At 40.3% G+C, this 20,690-nt stretch overlaps 1 protein-coding gene across 1 annotated transcript in view; it reads left to right on the forward strand.

The window, feature by feature from the left end:
- Positions 1 to 4,487: 4,487 nt before the first annotated feature.
- The window catches only part of LOC126322302 (uncharacterized), a 255,496-nt gene continuing 239,293 nt past the window's right edge, over positions 4,488 to 20,690 (forward strand). The window contains exon 1 of the mRNA XM_049994279.1: positions 4,488 to 4,587. The gene's annotated coding sequence lies outside the window, so the exon portion shown is untranslated. The remainder of the gene's footprint in view (positions 4,588 to 20,690) is intronic.

Raw genomic sequence — 20,690 nt, forward strand, 5'->3', positions numbered from 1 at the left:
TTTGACTACTACAAATACATCTAGTTTTTCTTCATCCATGGTTTTCACTAGTTAATATTTTTTAGTTTAAGAAATCTTCTGGCATTCGATTGTAATATGTTTAATGATTTGTTGTCTTTTCTGGTTATCTTCTTTGAAATGTAGATTGCCTCATGACCAAGCAAGAACGCCACACCTACAGCCTGAATAATGCTAAATGAGTCCAAGCGGCCTTCGGCAGGCAGATAATATTTTAAGATCGCCTGGCTTTGTTACAAACATAGGTTCTCCCACCAGCCTTTCTCAGGGCCGAATGACAAAAAATCTCGTAGGCATTGTCCAGATCTTCCAATTAAATGTTGAAGGTCTTGGAAGAGTTTACATATCAAAGCTCCTATTAGACCAAAATGTAGATGATGCTATTATCCAGGAAACGCACACACAAAATAAAGACCACTAATTTCAAAGATGCAAAATATATGGATATGACCTGCTGCGAGCCATCTACTATCGTTCATATGGAGTCACAACATCTCTAGAGACGTCAGTAGCGATAAATTAATCCCTAGAATAAACTCAAATGTCCAACAATAACAACAAAAATAGCTGATGTCATCATTGGCAAAGTTTATAAGCCACCTCAAATATCTGGACCTGACAATATGTTAGAAATAAACACACACCCCGAAATATATGCCAGCAATTTTCTAATAGTCACCTCACTGCCTGGGTATACCGAACTGCAGACGAAAATGGCCAACACCTTATAAACTAATCTGATTCCAATAATCTTAATTAAATTTTTGTGCCAAGGAATGTAATTCGTTCAGATCGTGTGAGTGGAAATCGGAATTCAAATCTGGATCATCCATTATACACTCAAGGCGTAGGTGAAATTTTGAGAACGTTCAGTGGGACAAATTGGCTGCACAGTTAGACACAATCGTCCGATGGATCTCCAAAAGATACGAACTATGACAGATATGTTAAGGCTGTTACAACAATAGCTAAAAGACATATATCCCATCGTTTCCAAAGGGAATGTGTGTCAGGTTGTAATGATGATACAGAGATACTTTACCAGCAGTTTTAGAACACTGGAGACTCTGAAATAGCTGACGAGGTACTCAAGCATCCAGCTGTACAACATTACAAAAAGTGGGAACAAACAATCAGTAACAGGAACTTCAAAAAATCAAGTAGGAATGCTTCGAGCCTCCTTACGAAGCTGTGTAGCCCACCTGTACAGCAACCTCAAGAAATATTGATGGACAAAGTTGTAATGCGAGTTGCAATGCTCTCTAAGGTTCCAAGTAATGAGCAATGTTACGAAATATTAGAAACAAATGAAAGTATGCCACCAAGCAACAACAGCTCATTCTGTGTGCTCCAGGCTATTTTCTGTCATGTAAATAAATCTCTAGTAAACACTAACCCTGACTAAGTTCCTGGATTTGATCGAATCTACCCCAGATTCCTCCAAAACTCTAGAAAACATACAAAACAAGGCTAAGCTAATTTTTTCTGGCATCCTGGTAACAGGATATATTCCTGAGCGCTCAGTAAATTGAAAGCCGTCTCAGTACTGAAGCTGAACATAACAAAGAACCAACGTGAAAGCTACCAGGCTATAGCCCTAAAAGTTCATGTTTCAATCTCCTTTGAAGAATGATTCTAGAGCGAATCAGCCGTTAATACTAGAACACATTTCCAATGAACAGGATGGATTCAGATCCCCATCGCAATTGTGGCATCCAGGCACTCAGTTTAATAATATACATTGAGGTTAGGTTTCAGAAACAGTTGAAAACTACAGTGTTTGACTTTACTTTGGCATATGACATGGTTTCAACATGCATTTTCAATTAATACAGGAAACAGTAAGAGTAAAATGAGACATGTAAATAACGATGGGCATAATTGGCTACCTTAAAGCTCAGTACTCATCACAATGTGTGTGTGTGTGTGTGTGTGTGTGTGTGTGTGTGTGTGTGTGTGTGTGTGGTATACCAAATATGACAGCCTTGTCCTTGCCACGTGCAGTGAATTGATAGAGGAAGGCAGCAATATCTTATTGGAAAACCCTACAGTGCTGGGGACATACTTTTCTGGCTGGAGACTAATTATAAACAAGAAATGTCGTGCTTACACCTCAGTAATAAACAAGCACATCTAGGGTTCCAAGTATACTTCAGTAACTACTTAATTTGCTATAAGGCTTTCCCAAAATATTTAGGGATAACAATGGACTGAAGATTATCGTTTAAAAAAGATCTAGACTACACAGTAACAAATACTGGACTTCAGTCTAATTAAACAGTGAGCATGTGAAGAAGATTGATACAAACTAAATGAGGCCATGATAGTATTAATGGCTGCCTTAAAAGCACTCACCTACCTTGGCTACCTGTTTTGAGTCATATTGCTCCTCCTCATATCCGCAAACAGCAAAAATGAGATAAGGAATAGAACAAAATTTTAGCCAATCCCCAACTTCCACTGCGCAGTGACAAGGCGGATGGTGCTTTGCAGAGGCATAAGTCTAGACCTCCCCTACTACGATTAACAGAACTTTTGAGGGACCATTTCAAAAGTCAATGATATGTGAAGACAACACTGGAAGCCTTGGAACCTACTCAGACTCCATTATCGTCACCTTCACTACAGCCAGGAATAGAAATGCCTCGCCACACATGGAAAACAATCAACAGAATCAGAGCGTCACATGACACCTATCGTAATTTATTTTATAAATCGGAAACAACCGAATTACCGACCTGCAAGTGTGGAGCACCTTGTCAGACTGTTACACCACATTGTCAGCAAATTCACTTTTGCAGCACATCCACGTATACACTGTTGGTATGACTTGCTCTTTCTCTGTGACTACAGAGGAAAATCGTATCAGTTTTTTCCATGTATTATTTTTATATCTTATGCCAAATCCATGCAAGCCATACCAGTAATCTAAATAATAAACCACCCTTTTCTGCTGATCTGAATGGAGAACTGTTTCAACACATGATACATTTGTACTGAGATGAGGGCTTTTTTATGTTCTGCAGGGTGCAACTGCTAGCAACTGACTGAAATGTTTTTTTGATTTCTCAGCAAGTTACCTTGCAAAACTGAACGAAAACATCTTTTATGAAGTTCTGTTTTTGCCATTAATAAACTTTATTATTTCATTTTTTTTAAATTTTGGTACTGTATTCTGGTTTTTGTATCCCATATCCTCACGTTCACCATTCGGTACAGGACTAAGCGAATTTACGACGTGTTAATTTTACGACTAGTGTGATGTCGGCTTAGGGCTAATGCACATGGGTGAGTCCTGTGGTGGTGAAAAAAATGCTTCTATCCATATAACGTTACTCCATCAAAGTGAACTGCACACACAAAAGGTGGCAATCACTAAACTTTTTTTTCAAAATCCAAGCGTAATTTATTCATGTGCATTTTGAAGGGATGATAATTATTTGCTACCTAATGAGACGTATCATAAAAAAGAGTGACAGGCTAATTTGTGGAAAGTTTTACACAATGTTTCGCAAACTGCAACAACATCCAGAGAAACGTTTTAATTATTCTCAAATAAATTTTTGATGACTTACTTCTAATTTTACCTGCATTAACGCAGGAAAATACGAACATGAGATTGTCTGTCCCAGATGAACACAAGAACTTGAAAACATTATTCTTCCAGTCCTTTAATTTCCATAGCAATGTCCGAATAATCCAACTTTTTATCGACAAGCGTCGGTCTTTTTTCCATTTCTCTAAGAAAATAATTACCGGTATTATTTTCGTGCACAGTCAAGTTGTACGAACTGCGAATAGGTTGATGACATGTTTGAGTGCCCCTCACTGCGTTTACATGCGACACATCTCCCAGAAGACAAAAACCGAATTTACAGAATTTACCGAACTTACAGATAACAGTCAGCACAATTTAGTCAGCACAAGCTTCAATTAGACGAGGCATAAACAGCTTCAGTCTAATATTTCTACTCATCCTTCACTGCACAAAGAGCTACTCCGTCCATATTAGCCGAAATTTTTTAAACCTAGACGAAACCTGATAGCCCAGGCACCTTTCAAAACCGGTTGCGTTTACATGGGAGCGAAAATCGATTGCGGAATTGGAAAACCGGCAACCAGAAGCAGATTTCCAGAATCTATTTTGAAGTGTTTACAAGACCATCCAGAAGCGGTATTGGGAAGTCGGTTAACGAAATCCGGTTTTGGGAGCCACATGTAAACGGGGTGATTGTGTCCACAGCTGGAAAGTAAATAAGGAAAGGAGAATGCGCGCAGAGTGACAATTTTGTCACCCATTCGCGTATGGCTATCAAAACCTTGCGGCGTCGTGACATTTTGTCACAGGATTGTTCGCGAGTCTGTTAGCAACAGACTGGACAAGAGTGACGAAAGAGTCACAGTGACAAAAATCAGCTGTAGGCGCTAGCCCAGACCAACTCCGTTGACATTTAATGTGAATTGGCCTTACTTATATCTGTGGTTTAGTTATCTTTGGCATAAAGTGCGCCATTTCCAAAACTTGGAAACCTGTTGTGTGTTGTTATAGAAGTTTTAGAGTTTGACACTGTGAGTCCATTTCGTTTGTATCTTTAATATCCGACAAAAGTGATTGATTTGTTAGGATAATTATGTTACCTTTCTTCATCATAATGTTTTTGGCCGTTTGTGTTGGTCTTAAGCTCATTTGCAAATGTGAACTTACACTGTTTAAGCCCTGTGTGCATTGTCATTCAAAACATAGAGGCCATAACATTTGTGGCTGCATCATTCCGAAGTGTAACTGTAACTGTTTGTACAATTCTTTGTTGCAAACGTCAAGCATTTTCCATACGTACGTTGGTAGGCCTCATGATTAGTGCCCAGTTTCTGTCGTGGCAGTTTTGCTAGTGCTGGTGTTGAATACTGTCAACACTTTTGGATACATAGGGCCGTTGTATCGTTGTATTACATTACTTCATAGGCTTTGACAATTTCCAAAACTGTGTGCAAGTAACATGCTCCTCAGTCCACACGTTTAATCAAAGGTACTACGAAACACGCATACGAAAAACTTTCGAAGTTAAGTTTGTTAGGTTGCGACTCGGCGGGAGATTCTCTCTCTGCTTGGATAACATATAAAAATGCCCTCATACTGATATTTTGTTGGGAAATACATTAGGTGAATAATTGGAGGATATATCTTTGATCAAATAGCACAATTTCACTTTTTATTGAGCCCGTGAAGAAAGCTTTTGAAGCCTGTCCTCATTTTACTAACAACGTTCAAGCATGACACTACAAGATTTGGATAGATATAGTGTGTTGAACACTTCAAAGATCTGGTCTTGGAAGTGTGGAATATTGGCTAAAACATCCAAGTTACACACTTGCAATTAACTTCATTGAAACTTCCCTGTAAAATGATTGCGCAGTATTCAGTACAAAGATATGCTTGAAAATCACATGAGCCAACTGTTGAGATTCTTTTGTTTATTTCTTCAGTTAATAATTAATGATTTTTTTTCTGTATTATAAAAGAAGCATTCATATTTGTCATTGTCTCTGGCCATGATATCACCACTCACTGCAGTGAGACCGACTACTGAATTAGACACTCAAGCAATGAAGTAAAATGGAAATGCCGTGTGGCTAGGGCCTCCTGTCGGGTAGACCATTCTCCTGGTGCAGATCTTTCAAGTTGACACCACTTCGGCGACTTTTGTCGATGGGGATGAAATGAGGACGATACGGACAACACAACACCCAGTCCCTGAGCGGAGAAAATCTCCGACCCAGCTAAGAATCGAATATAGCAATGAAGTGAACCTGGGAGGATGGACCTCATATTGTACCTTTGTGTTCAAGCAAAATAGAATATGTACTAGACTTGTGACTGTGAATATATGTCGTGCAGTTGAATGGAATAAGGAGCCAAATGATAAGATGACCTGGTTACTCTGCTAAAATATGTTTACATACCTTGTCACATGGTTGTATCAGAGCTGTCAGTACCAACGCTGCATAGGCTAACTATGAAAGGAGAAGAAACATGACTATATACTAATTCATTAATTCATGCAATATCATTGTATTCCATGATATGATTATCTTACAGAACTACAGTCTAAGTGAGAAGGTAAGGCAGTTACTGAAATCCAAAGTTGAGTTGAGAGGAGCAATAATTGTTTAGGAAGAAGAAAGGGGGGTGAGAGAGAGAGAGAGAGAGAGAGAGAGAGAGAGAGACCGACCCCTAGTGCCGAAACATTAAACCAATGGATTGTAAAATTGTCATTAAAATAATAATAATAATAATAATCATGAAAAGTTTTGAATCCAGGCAGAGTCTTTTTGGAACACAAGTCTCACCATCTAGTCTTGTTTTCCCACCAGCTTTCTTTGTATACTCTGGTTTAGTCCTAACCTTTTCTTTTTTAATCACTCTCCTCCACACCTTCCAGCCATTGTGAGACATTATTTATAAAATGTAGAGTACCATTTCAGCTATTTAAAAAAAATGACCACTACTGCCTAATGATATGAAACCACTCATTGGTGAAACATAAATGACAGTTGGACCAGAAACATCTTGATCTTTAGTGAAGAAAGAGGAATTGTGAAAGAAAAAAGTGTTTCTTCTTTTCTGATTGTAAGAAACTACTAAAAGTCGTGCTACCACATGCTAGTATTACCACTCAGTATGACCTTGTAATTCATAAGGCGAGCTTTTAAACAACAGTCATCCATCACCTTCGTCCAGTGGGAGAAATAATATAAATAAGCACAATAAGAAGGAATGCTGGGAGCGTGCATCTACTTGGCAACATATGCCTCTACATAACAGTTGTGGGCCAAGTTGCGTAGTCCACTTTGCCGCCGAAGATCAAAAACTGTCCTTGGCTCCTCACTCAAGGTGGTGTCTCTATCAGTGAATTGCTTCTTGTCAAACACCTTGCAACCCATTTTATGATTGTGTACATATCCTTTGCTTATTGGTTATGTTTCAAATGCATAAAACTATCGCTCTCCGCCCTCGCCCTCCACCCCCAGTTGCGCCGAGTTGTACCATGAGCCTGACTTAACTGCTTCATGCTCTTGACTTTTCACGTGATAGTCACAGGCCCTGATTAAATTCATAATCAGTTAATTCAACATCTGAATGTTAATCAGAGACTCCATCAACCGAGCATCTTCAACAATATTTAGTTAGAAAATGTTTTCCCTTCACAGTGGCTAGATAGTGTCATTGTTTCTATCCTTAAATCAGGCAAAACGCAAACATCTGTTGGCAGCTGCCAACCGATTAGCAACATCATGTTCTGCAAACTGTTTGGAAGGATGGTACCCCAATGATTATGCCAGCTGCTCGAATTGCAGGACCTTTGTGCTCCTACAGTGTGCTTTCTGAGACAGACATCTGGTTAGAGACAGGAATCAGATAGGCATTTTTCCAAATGCGAACACGTATTTTTTGATTTTCATAACGCATAAAACACCACTTGGTGCCATCACTTTTTACTTTCCATCCATGACTGGGACTTTCAAGGCTCCCTAGCAATTTCTTTGTCAGTTTTTATCCCATTGGTTGTTTTGGATTCAAGTTGGTACAGAACTAGGATCCTTGTGGAGTCTAATAGAATGGCACCCTGCATTGTTTCATGCTGGATCAAGCACAAGTGACCTCTGTTGGACCACTCGTCACATCTGCACTGTACCCATACCTTCACCGAAGAGTCAAGCAGTATATTGCTCCCTCCTACGTATATCTCGCGAAGAGACCATGAGGATAAAATCAGAGAGATTAGAGCCCACACAGAAGCATACCGACAATCCTTCTTTCCACGAACAATACGAGACTGGAATAGAAGAGAGAACATATTCATTCTGACCTCTATCATGCTGGACAGTTGGTTGCCCTTGTGTAGTTCATTCTGACCTCTATCATGCTGGACAGTTGGTTGCCCTTGTGTAGATCCGTCACATCATTTTGGGTATCAGAGAACAAACATGAATATGCTGATTGGCTGGCCAAGATAGCTATCAGGATGCCATCTTTGGATATATGGATACCAGAAATGGACCATTGGTTGCTCCATCATAAATTGTTGGAAGCTTGGAACATAGATTTGTGTGCCCTGCTTTCTGTGAACAAACTGCGGGCAACAAAGGGGACCACGACAATGTGGTAGTCTTCCCTTAGTGTCTCTCATGAAGAATCTACCGTCCTGTTGGCTTCACATTGGCCACACTTGGCTGACCAATGGCCACTTCCTACGATGTTGTGAGGGTCCACCCTGTTGTTGCTGTGGCGCCTGCCTGTGTGTGGTTCACATCCTACAGGACTGCCCCAATTTGGACACCTTACATTGAAACTGTAAACTTGCTGACACTGCCTCTGGTGCTAGTGTGTGATGCCAAAGTGGCTGATCAGGTTTTAAGTTTCACTTGTGAAGGTAGTTTCTACTCCTCTCTGTGAGGTAAGACACATTGGCTGTGTAGGCCACTTGAGGGATGTCCTGACACCTGCTCTGAACCAGGAAACCCATGACTGCCTTTGCTCAGTTTTCTGGTTTGACTCCTGCTCTTCCCTCCATTTTAATTATTCTTGTTCTTTTACATCTATTGTTGGTTTGCTGTCTCATCACCATCATTCTCTTTCCTGAGGTTTTATCAGCTTGCTCACTTTACTAGTTTTCGTGTGCTAATGGACAGTGAGGAAGCACCGGTCGGATGCCAGGAATATGTCTCCCATTGCGTAACATGTACTGCATCCCGAACAATAAATGGATAATTTTCAGCAAAACCTGTTAGGATAATCAGCTCATCTTCTTTTAGATCAAAGGTTAGGGCTTTAACCCCCCTCCTACCAGGAGGTTTTGGTATCTCTCGGTATCATTGGGGTCATATAGACCCCGAGTAACTTACACCAGATATGGTGGCAATATTTTAATGAACTAGTGTAAAACATGCATTACAGTTGTTCAGTGTAACAGTAGTGATTCTATTTTCATAAATTTTGCATCCAAGAAAGAAAGAAATTTAGGCTGGGACCACTGTGCTAAAAAAAAATTAAAAAATGCTAGAATAAATTTTAAAGTGTTGTAAATATGAAAGTGAATGAAACATTATTGGATGCAGTTGAATCAGAGGGAGAAACTTTTATACTTTAAAAATAATAGTTTTCAGAACAAGGAAGATATATATTCCCAGTTTGCGTACAGGGTCCCAGTGGTACTAGGAGGGCTAAGATGCAAATTGTTTGGCGATGGAATGATGACTGAACAGACTCCAAACTTTTGTTCCCACTCGGAACTTAGCAGGCCTGGTGGAGGATTATAAAATGTATTAATCAATCCCATCTGACTATCTCGGTAACTGGAAGAATGCTATCCTTATTTTGACTTCTTTATGCTCTTTAATTTTTTATAAAATTAGTTATAGAGTTGAACACTTTATAGACTGCTTTTCTGCTGTTTTTAGAGTTTTCTTATTCAGTCTCACTTCCTGTTCATTAGGGCGTTTGATTTTACTTTCCCCAGACACTACTAAACAATTGTAAAACACAATAAAATGTTGGTTAATTTGAGTACCAACAAAATATGGAATCTTTGTCTAGTAATTATTTTTTAAGGCCCTACATGCTCATGTTGCATGACCAGGTCTAGTATTTTTAGGTGGTTTGGGACATGTTCTTGCCTATGAAAATAGTTTTAATGGTTTTGTAGAAAATACTGTTTTATAAAAATACTCATTTTTGACATTTTTACAAAATTTGTCAAATTTCCCATTAATTCATAAAATATTGGAAAACAGAATGAAAATGAAATTTTATGTTAAAAACCTTGCATTGACAAGTTGTCACTTGCAGAGTTTCATGCTGATCATATATTTACTTCCAGAGATATAAAAACCTAAATTTCACTTATTTTTCCAGTTGACAATGTTTTGGCCACCTCTGCTTCAAACTATCTATATGAAAATTCATCTTGAAATCCTTTTTTATTATTTCATGTAAACGAGTATAGAAATACCAGGCTGAAGCTTCCCACTTGTGTTTTACCCCTTGTCAGTTGACATCCTACTGTGAACCTTTACTGAATGGGAACTTCTGCTCTTCCCATAATTCAGCCCCAGCCCCAATTTCATCTATAACAACAACAATATCTCATCTGGGTGTTTAACCTATTGGGCTCCAAGCTGCTTTCCCCTCTCAATGGAGGGATGGTACTGTGGTTCCAGTCCTTAAACCCGGTAAGGATTCGTTGTCCCTCAGTAGTTGCCAGTCTGTTGGACCAGTGTCCTCTGCAACTTGTTTGAAAGGATGGTGGTTTGCCGGCTGTGTTGGGGTGCTCAAATCTAGGGATCTTTTGTCTCCTTATCAGCGTACCTTTCGGGAGGGACTGTCTCCAGTCAGTTGTCTGCTTTGGTTGAAAACTGCAGGTTGGCAGGCCCATTCCTGGCACTGCCACCTTGTTGCAGTTTTCTTTGATCTTCTTAAAGCCTATGACCTTGCTTGGAACCATCATATCTTATGTACACTCCATGAGTGAGGTCTTCACAGGACCCACTCCTGATTTTTATTTGCTAGTTCTTGCCCCACTGGTCATTCAGAGTTCAGGTTGGCACCATTATTAGCTTTAAAAAATACAGAGAATGGCATTCCACAGGGTTCTGCATTAAGTGTCTTTCTTTTACTTGTCACTATTAATTGGACTTGTGGCCTCTGTTGGATCATTGGTCACTCCTGCTCTGTATGTGGACAATTTCTGTGTCTGGACTAGTTCCCACTTGGTGGCTTCTGCAGAGCGACATCTCTATGGTGCCATTCAGCACTCTTCCATGTGGACTTACATGGTTTTCAATGCTCTCCCCTTGTATTGTGGGTGGTGCATTTCTGTCGTCATACTACAGTGCCTTCCAGTCTGGAGCTCTACCTTGATGCCCAACACCTGATTGGTGCCCCAGTTCCATTTCTTGGTTCTTTTTGACGACAAGCTGACATGGTCACCTCATATCTGCCTTCTGAAGATGACTGTTTCCTAACCAAGGTACTTTGCTTCTTTGCCCACACTTTTTGGGGTGCAGATTGTTACTTTTCTCTGCTTTTATTGGACCTTAGCTCTGTCCCGAGTGGGCTACAGTTGTCTGGTTTATGGCTCTGTTGCCCCTTTCACACTGCTCTTCTTGGAACCAGTCCCTCATTTTGGTATCCATTTGGCCGCTGATGGCATTTTATGTAATCCTGTTGATGGTTTTACCCCTGGTTTTCTATGCTATCGCTATCTGCTCTTTCACTGGTCCCCCTCCTATCCTATTCTTTCTACAGCTTTGGAATGTCGCTTGCCTGTTGTCAACCCTTGTGTGGGCTTACTGGTTGGCCCTCACCTCACTTTCCACCACTGCTATTTCCATCTTCCCTCTTTTTCCTGGTCCCCACGTTGTCTCCCAAACACTCCGCCTTGGTTGGTTCCTCAGCCCTGTTTTCGGATAGAGCTCTCTCAGGGTCTGAAAGCCTTAATCACTCCATGTTATTCCATTGTTTGTGCCACCCGCTCTTGTGAGACTTTCAGAATGCTATTGTTTTTTATACCAATGGCACCAAATCCACCAATTGCCTGTGATATGCCTTCATGTCTTGTGATGGCCTGGAGCACCATCTCTTGCATTCCATGTGTGATGTGTTTGTTGTGGAACTGATGGCCAGTTACTAGGCCCTGTACTTTGTAATACAGTCCTCCCTCACCAGAGTTTTTCTATGTATAGACTCGATGAGTGGTCTTCAGGCTATCACTTGGTGTTTTTCCTGCCACTCCTTGGTCCTCTGCCATTCCCAAACTTCTTGCCAATTTTCATTGTGCTGTTTTTTAGTTGTTTTCCTTTGGGTTTCTGGCCACTTGGATATCTTGTGTAATAAGCTTTTTGATTGTTTGCATGGGTGTCAGCCACCTGTTCCCTGTTAAGTTACCCTTCCAGGAGGGATTTGTGACCGTCGGATTCCTTTTTGCTCCGTTGTGAGCCGATTCTTGGGGTTCACCCTTTCTCCTCTCCCAGCAGGAATCATAACAGTTTGGCCTGTGGTCTTTTCCTCTGTGAAGTGCACCCATAGTCTAGGGGTAGCTTCTTTGATTGGTAATCAGAACGTCCTTGGTCCTAGGTTTAAACCCCTCAACTGCTTAAATTTTTAATAAAAAAATCATCAGCAGTGGTGGCCAAAGACTCTCAGCATAAGGAGTCACCCTCATTCTGCCAGCAGCCCTGTGAAAAAATGGCACAGGAGTGGCCAGAGGTTCAGGGCACTCTCTTGCCTTTGGGGTGGGAAACTGCCTCTAAAAGTCAAAAGAATCAGCAGTGATTAGTGGAATGAGGATGCAGGAGGCAATGGAAACCACTGCATTAAAAACAAGTAGTGTTACCCACAGGACATGTGGCCTGTAATTGAAAAAGTCATGATCTCACCATTGGCAAAAGATTTTGGACTAGTCCCCCATTCAGATCTCTGGGAGGGTACTGCCAAGGGGGAGCTGATCATGAGAAAATATTCAATAACCAACAAAGGGATAATGCTTTACAAGTCAGGTTGTGGAATGTAAGAAGTTCGAACATGGTAGGGAAGCTAGAAAATCTGAAAAGGGAAATGCTAAGGCTCATTCTAGATATTTGGGTGTCAGTAAAGTGAAATGAAAAGAAAGCAAGGATTTATGGTTTAGGATGAGTGTAGGATAATATCAACAGCAGCAGAAAATGGTGTAACAGGAGTTAGATTCTTTATAAACAGAAAGGTAGGACAGAGAGTGAGTTACTACGAACAGTTCAGTGGTATGGTTGCCCCAATCAGAACTGGCAGTAAGCCAACACTGACAACAGTAGTGCAATTATACACGCCGATATTGCAAACAGAACATGAAGACATAGAGAAAGTATATGAGGATACTGGACGGGTAATTCAGTATGTAAAGGAAGATGAAATTATAAAAGTCGTGAGGGATTGGAATGCAGGTGCAGGGGGAGTAGGAGAAAGGGTTATGGGAGAATATGGACTTGGTTCTAGGAATGAGAGTGGAGAAAGACTAATTGAGTTCTGTAATAAATTTGAGCGGCTAATGGCTAATACCCTGTTCAGGATTTGCAGGAGGGGGAGATATACTTATAAAAAGCCGAGAGGTATGGGAAAATTTCAGTTAGATTACATCATAGTCGGGTAGAGATTCTGAAATCAGATGTTGGATAGTAAGGTCTACTCAAGGGGAGATCTAGACCCAGATCACAATTTAGTAATGTCTGTGGAAGAAGGTAGCCTATACTGCCTGATTTATTTTCAACAAATCCTCAGTATTATTTCTAATGGCCCTCCTATAATACTGCAGTAGTTCATCAATTTTTTTGTCTGTCAGCCTGCCTCTTATGTTTTTGCCATCAGAATGTCTCAACCTGGTGCCCATCCTCTTCTGGACATGACCAAAACATTTCAGTTTTGTGATAATCTTCTCACCATAAGGCTGAGTGGCTACTATACTGTTATATGCTTTTGAGTCTCCATCACCTAAGAACATAGTGTAACACACTCCCCCTTCGTTCACAGATCGACTAAAAATTTCAATTGCTACAGAGGCCTCTATACCACCACTTGTTTCTTCATAATTTCTGTCACAGATATGTCCTACTTCATTCCCTTATATACACTTATAACAATGTTTGGTTAAAATCTGAAAATCTATTACCTTTCCAGTATGCACACTGGTGATACAAGGTGGGCGTGGCAAATTTATCACAGCACACATTGTTTATGCTGCAGTACGTCCTTTGCAAATAGCTCTCAATCAATAAAACCACCTAACATTTACAACTGGCACAATTAATGATAAATTTCCTGGCTAGTCCATTTTATATCTCACTCTAAAGTAACTGGCCCCCTACATATTTTACAACACACACACACACACACACACACACACTCTCTCTCTCTCTCTCTCTCTCTCTCTCTCTCTCTCTCTCTCTCTCTCTCTCTCTCTCTTACTCTCTTACCTAACACCCTTGTTAGGATGTGTAAATCTATCAGAATATAACCTAACCTTTGTTTTGAGAAAACTGTATCACAACGTTTTATTTTAATCTTTGAAGCACTAATGGGTGTTCCTCTAGATATTGACAGAGTTTTCCTGTATTTCATTGTCTGTAACTTCCCACACCACATGTTGAACATGATGTTTACCTTTATTCGAAAATCTATTACCATGAAACCCATGTTTCTTAAAAACACTTCGTTTTGGCGTCAGATTTTACTTTTTGAGAGATTTACCAATCTATTCATCACTTTTTCGTGGAAAAATGTTAGCACTTCGACGTTCAGTGCGTGTTTATACTATGAAATGATACAATACTGTTTTTGACAGTGCTACCAATACAAACACGTAATTTAACCTTTATATCACAGCAATCCACAGCCTTCTATATAAAAATTACCCATTTTATTAGATCTTGAAGTAATGCTTGTAAAAATTTTAACATTTTCAACTGGTGTAGATTATATTTTAAAAAAATAAAATAAAATACTTATCATGTGAGTTTAAAAGTGATATATATCATTTCATTCGGAAAATTGCAATTTTTATAGTGAGATAAAAATCTGAAAATATCAAAAATTTTTCCCATTCTAATTCCGGCGGTAGAAGTGTGTGAAGTGCCACCTTCAGTTGAGCATATTTTGACAATGTGTGTCCTATATATTGATATTAGTGCAACCCTCAGTCTTGCTAGAGATATGCCCACAATCCTCGCCAATACTGATTCCAGGGTTACAAGAATGGTGGAGTTGTTTGAACTGTCAGGCCTCGTCCCTAAATTGGTGGGAAAGGGAGGCAGATTTTAATACATTGTAAACTGCTCTACTTGTGGGGACAGCCTTCATCCTCACCCATGAGATTGACATGCTGACTTTTCGTCAGGGTGCTGCTGAACATGATGAGTGCCCCTCACCTCATTGACTACTGGAGGGGTTGGTGAGGTGCTCCTCTCTGGCACCACCCTCCTGACTGGCCACAGATTCCCTCAGGGGTTAGCATTCATTTGCTGCATATGGGCTTGGCGACTCCGGGGTTCTTAAGCTGGGGACTGGTAAGTGCTGCCAGTCACTCGTAAGCTCTGGGCATGGTACAGCGACCACCGTGTGGTGCGGCAGTGGAACGTTGTGTGTCTCAGGGGACGGGGATCTTGGCTTGACCGTTCAGATCGTGAGGACAGAATAAACCTCTATAAAAAAACTGTCAATCCCCTCGAGGTGTGCTGAGTGCTGATGGAATGCGTGACTGTTGAGGTGGAACAGTGATTAGTGGGCAACTTCTGGGGAATCTGCAGCGCCTCAGTTGTATAAAGCTTACTCAGGCACGCGGGGCTCTGTCTGAGTGAACCCTTATTTTCCCTAGCTGCTCGTGGGTCTGAGATAGAACCCTTGAAATCATAATATTCTCCTCCTAGCAGAAAGGATGTACTGTCTGGGAGTATTACACATATCACATACTGGTAACACACATTCTGTCAGAAACTGAAAATGGAATAGGTGATTGTGAACATTAATTAAAATTTGTGTATTAAAGTAATGTTGTAAAACCAACAGACTGCTCTTTTATGGTGCTAGACCTATTTTAGTCACTCTTGCACTCTATAAAATTGCTGTACTAAAACCCACTCTGGGGTAAACCACTCAATAAACACATTTATGTCATCATAAGAATCTAAAAAATTATAACAACTTTGCCTCAGTTTTTTCATGTCACAATTCTTTGGTGTACATAAATTCACCATTCCAGAGATGCCCATTTCTCACATCTACATGTCGCACCATGACATCGAATCTTTGAAGAAACATATGACTTGCAGCCTCAATCATGTTGCATGACAATATATTGCTGACAAAAATGATGTATGTTGTGCAAATTTTCTGTAAGTTAATACACGCACTTCTGGCTGATACATGATTAAACTACAGTGAAATCCCACTTTTCAAAGGACTTGAAAAAAATGGTATGAAATGTGGGAAAAAGTGAGAAATAAAGTTTTAGCTGTAAAAGTTGTGTAGGATACCCCATTGCATATACTAATGACAACTGATGATATAACTGAAACTGATAACTGTGTGGGGAGTAGAAATGTAGAAATGTTTGGCTCAGTTTTATATGTCATAATCAATTACTTTGGAAAGCAGGCAGCTGTTATTTAAATACTGAAACACTGCACCAGTTATGTATTTTTTCATGCTTAGCACAATGCATTTTGAGAATTTTTTCCTCATTGTCAAGTGCTAATATGTAAAAAAGTATTTTGTATGGTGTTTGTGTATATGTTGTTCTGCGTCTCTTGCAGTGTAATTGTCTTTTTGATGTTATCAGATAATGTGCCTCCTCAGTTATGTAGAAAACCATGCACACACAAACTATCACTCACGTCGTTTGTGTAACATCACAAAAAATACATATGCAAATACTGCACTTGACAACGAGAATAAATTCTTGAAACATGTTTTGCTTAGCATGAAAAATATGTAATTGGCGCTGTTTAAACCAAAACATTTGAGCAACACAAAGTGAATGAAGATGTCAAATAGCGTTACAAGTGGCAAAAAGATAAAATATGCTAAATGTGGTTCGACAAAGTAGTCATGACGATCGCAACAGTCACAAAGCTATGCATGTGCAGTAGAGACAGTTTGGAAATGGTTGTGACTGAACATAAGACATGAATTCCTCCAGCTTTTACATGTTTACAGGTTAAAATCCTCAGAGTAGAGTGCCCTGGTGTCAAGAAACTTGACGACGTAATGTTTGTAAACACTACTTGACTGCCAGTGTCATTTTCGTAAGTTTTTTCTCCATCGACATTTTTTCATAAAACATGTATCGTGGGAAGACTATAAATATGTTGTTGCAAAATTGTGTGTGAATAAATAATTGTGGACCTAGGAAATTTGACATGAACGGTATAAAAAAAAAAAAAAAAAAAAAAAAAAAAAAATTACGTAGGTGACAGGAAAACGTTAACTTCCGGGGACTTAAAAGTGGGGTTATACTGTGCAAGATCAGCAGGGGAAGGAAAAATAGAAAAATTATAATTTTTCAGTCTGCAAGCTTGTACAGAAAGGAGCAGGTGACACATTTTCATTGATCCATGGTTCAATCTCGATGAGCCCCACACCCATTGCAGTTGTAACTGACGATGTGTTTGGGTCAACAGGGGAACACCAAGAGGTCATTTGTTGCAGAGCGCCACATTTAACTATCTGCGCTGAATGGTATGGTCTGAAACATTTGTGTCCACACTAGCATTGTACTTTTGTCATCAGATCTACCACAGATCGCTGCCTATCCTGTTTTACAGAGTGAGCAAGCCTCTAACCTCCACATTTTGTGATGAGGTGTGGATGTCCATCAGCTTGTTGGCTACTCTTGTTTCACCATCCTGTAATTATTGCCATAGTTGCTCATGACTGTAGCTTGTGAACAGCTGACCAGCAGGCTATTTCAGAGACATTTGTTCCCAGCTAGCAGGCCATACCAACTTGGCCTTTGTCAAAATCTCTTATGTCAGTGGATTCCCCATTTGTGGCCCATGTCATCATAAGACAATTCCACATTCATTTGTGCCCCGCTGATGCGCGTTTTTTGCTGCAGTCTTGCACCTGCAATGCCACCAGGCAGCATTCACTCTTGTGGTGGCCAGTAGCCGTAATGGTTTGGTCCATCAGTGTTTGTAGAAAGGTCAAAAAGTTTATACTGCATTTTTTCTACAAGTTAATTGAGAAGTGGGTAACTTGAAAGAACCAGAGATTGAGAGTTTCAAAAAGAGCATTAGGCAAAGATTGTGACTCAGGGAAAAACTCTCTCTCTCTCTCTCTCTCTCTCTCTCTCTCTCTCTCTCTCTACCTCTCTCTCTCTCTTTTTTTTTTTTAAGTAAGTGTGTAGCCCTCCACGTCTACACCAGCGTGGTGACAATCTCAATAGATCTATATCTGTCACACCGGTATTGTTAGTTAAAAACCATGGAGGCTGTGCTGTCGTCCATGTATCTTAGTAGGACTACCCACTAACACAGGCCCATTGAGATGATAGAAGTGGATGAAAAGCCATGAAGAGTAGTGATTTAAAGAGCAGTGGGGAAAAAGGCGCTAAGGCAAAAAAACCTCTGTGACAGTCTGGACATGTAGTAAGAGCAGTAGTGGATTGTTTGCCATCTGCGACAGATCATGCAGTGGTAGGTTATCTTCGATATCATGTTAGAGCTAGTGTTCGTCGTCGTAAGATCAGTCCTGTGTGGCAGCGCAGTGCGCTGCTGTGACCCTATCTGGTGTGCCATGTCAGTGGTGCTTTGACGCAGCATCATGCTGGCGTTAGCTGGGTGCAGCTCACTGATGTTCAGCCTCTTCTATCACTGTGTGGTGCAGTTTTTCTGCAGCTGGTCTCTGAGCAGAGCCACCGTGATGAGTACTGGTTTCTTGTCTTCCTTGACAGGTCACTCACGTGGCTTGTAGCGTCACAACCATTGCTGATGAGGCGATGGGTGTCTTTGTGGCACCCTTCTTGTGCAACACTGTTGGAGTGGTTGCAAAGACAGGCACCCTTAGAACGGTTAGTTTCTTGGTTGGCGGATTTGGCACCCCTGCGGCTGATCTGAGACCTTGTGCAAGCAGTGTGGACAGTTGTTGCAAGGCATCTTCCTTCTCAGCAACTATGGTTGCTGCGATCGCAGGCGCCTCTGCGGCTATAATGACTTTAAGGGCCATTGTTGCCGCCTCTATGATTGTGTGAAGGTTATCACTTGTCTTTGTCAGGGGTGGGAGGTGCTTCTTGACCAGCCACCTTTTACCGGTCTTCCCCACTGCTGTTCTCTGCTGCCGCACTGTTGCAGCTGCCACGGTGCTGTCAGCACCATTGTTGCTTGACAAAGCCGGACAGCCATGCCAGCTGGCTATGTGTGACCCACCGCACCAAGCTTAGGTTGGCGAAACTTCTCTGATGTGGTCACAGTTGCGGCTGTTGTGCTCAAAAGAGCACTTTACACATAGTGCTACTTAGTGCCAGTACTAGGTCACATGGCCCTTGCTTTGGCACTTGTAGCACTGGGGCTGAGGGTCCACATTCGCACAGCTGCTTCTCCCTTCTCTAAAGGTGTTAAAGTTTCCTAAAGGCAACATTTACCTTTTCACTGGTCACACATGCTTCAACAGCCTTGCATTTCTTTCCTAGCCATTCCTGCTTTCCCATTATAAGCTTTCTGTCCATCTCATTTTTTGTATGTCTGTTTTCTTTTGCTTCTCATTTTTATTTTTCCTCCTATTGTCAACTTAATCTCTCTTGTGTTATCCAAGGATTTCTACTGGGTATTTTTCTTTTCTGTTCTTTTCTTTGGCTATTTGAGCCTCTAACACAGCTTCTCTCAACTGTACCCATTTGTCTGATATTTAATTCCTTTCTCCTGGGAGTTTGGCCTAAAGCCACTGAGGCGAACAGTCCGTTGCTGCTTGTCTGATATTTTTATTCCTTTCTCCTGGGAGTTTGGCCTGAAGTCACTGTGGTGAGCAGTCCATTGCTGTTGTGCGCACACACACACACCGCTACTAAGGTTGAAGGAGAGAGCTTGCAAAGAAGTGTGTACTGTCCCTTTTGCGATTTTAAAGAATAGTACGTGTGAAGCGTGTATAAAAGTATTGAATAAGACCACACAGACTGGACTGACAGTTAATAGTGAAAAAAATATAAAATTATTTACAAAAAATATAACGTTGATAATACGGTAGGGGAAGACAATAACAATGATAAACAACATCACAGTAAAGAATAGGGTGAAATAAAACATTTATATCTTTGTATAACTATAGAAGATGGAAAAGATAAGTTATTACTCGCTCTTCTGCTGTTTCTGATTCTCATGTTACTATTGTTAGATAGATATTTTGTGTAGCGTTGAACGCTAGCAGACTTTCTTTTTGTTCTTTCGACTAGACGATAAAAAAGGTGTGTATCAGGTTATTGATGGAAATATATGTGTAAAAGTGAGTTCAATGTATTATTTCAAGAACATGCCAGCCACTAATTGCAATGTTTAATTTGGAAGAGAGAATAATTAGTAGTTTTCAGCTATCAAGAAGACGAAAGCAGTGATCACTGACTGGCAAAAAGTGGGTGCCATTACTCAGTGAGCTTAGTACTTTTCTTACAGCTTTCCATAAGAGCAAAAGTGATAAAATCATTTTAAAACATTATTTAATTTAAATCTGAATAGTTCCATGAGTTAGTTTTGAGAGAATTCAAATACTTTCAGAGATACCATTTGTCGTAGATCTGTGAACTTTGGCCTTGACTGTATTTAGATGAAAACCAGTTGTGATAATCTTGTAGGGAGCCTGGGGCTCATTTAAATTGAAAACAAACATTTATTTTGGCCTCCTATAAGATACTCTGCTTCTAATGGTCTCACGTATGTAAAGAAAATAATTAATGCTAACCTCTTATCTTACGTAGTATCAAAAAGCATAAAACCAATATAGAATATTAAAAGAGAACCGTTAGAATTGTCTTGCTATGATAGTCATGAATATATAAAATTGTCGCATTGTAATGACAATGAAGCAAATTATCTAGTCTCTCCGCACCACAGTACGGGCGAAAAAGGAGAAAGCTATCACCAAGAAGAGGCAGTCAGTTGTG

Source organism: Schistocerca gregaria, chromosome 2 (genome assembly GCF_023897955.1).
Source record: "Schistocerca gregaria isolate iqSchGreg1 chromosome 2, iqSchGreg1.2, whole genome shotgun sequence".
In the NCBI taxonomy this organism is placed as follows: domain Eukaryota; kingdom Metazoa; phylum Arthropoda; class Insecta; order Orthoptera; family Acrididae; genus Schistocerca; species Schistocerca gregaria.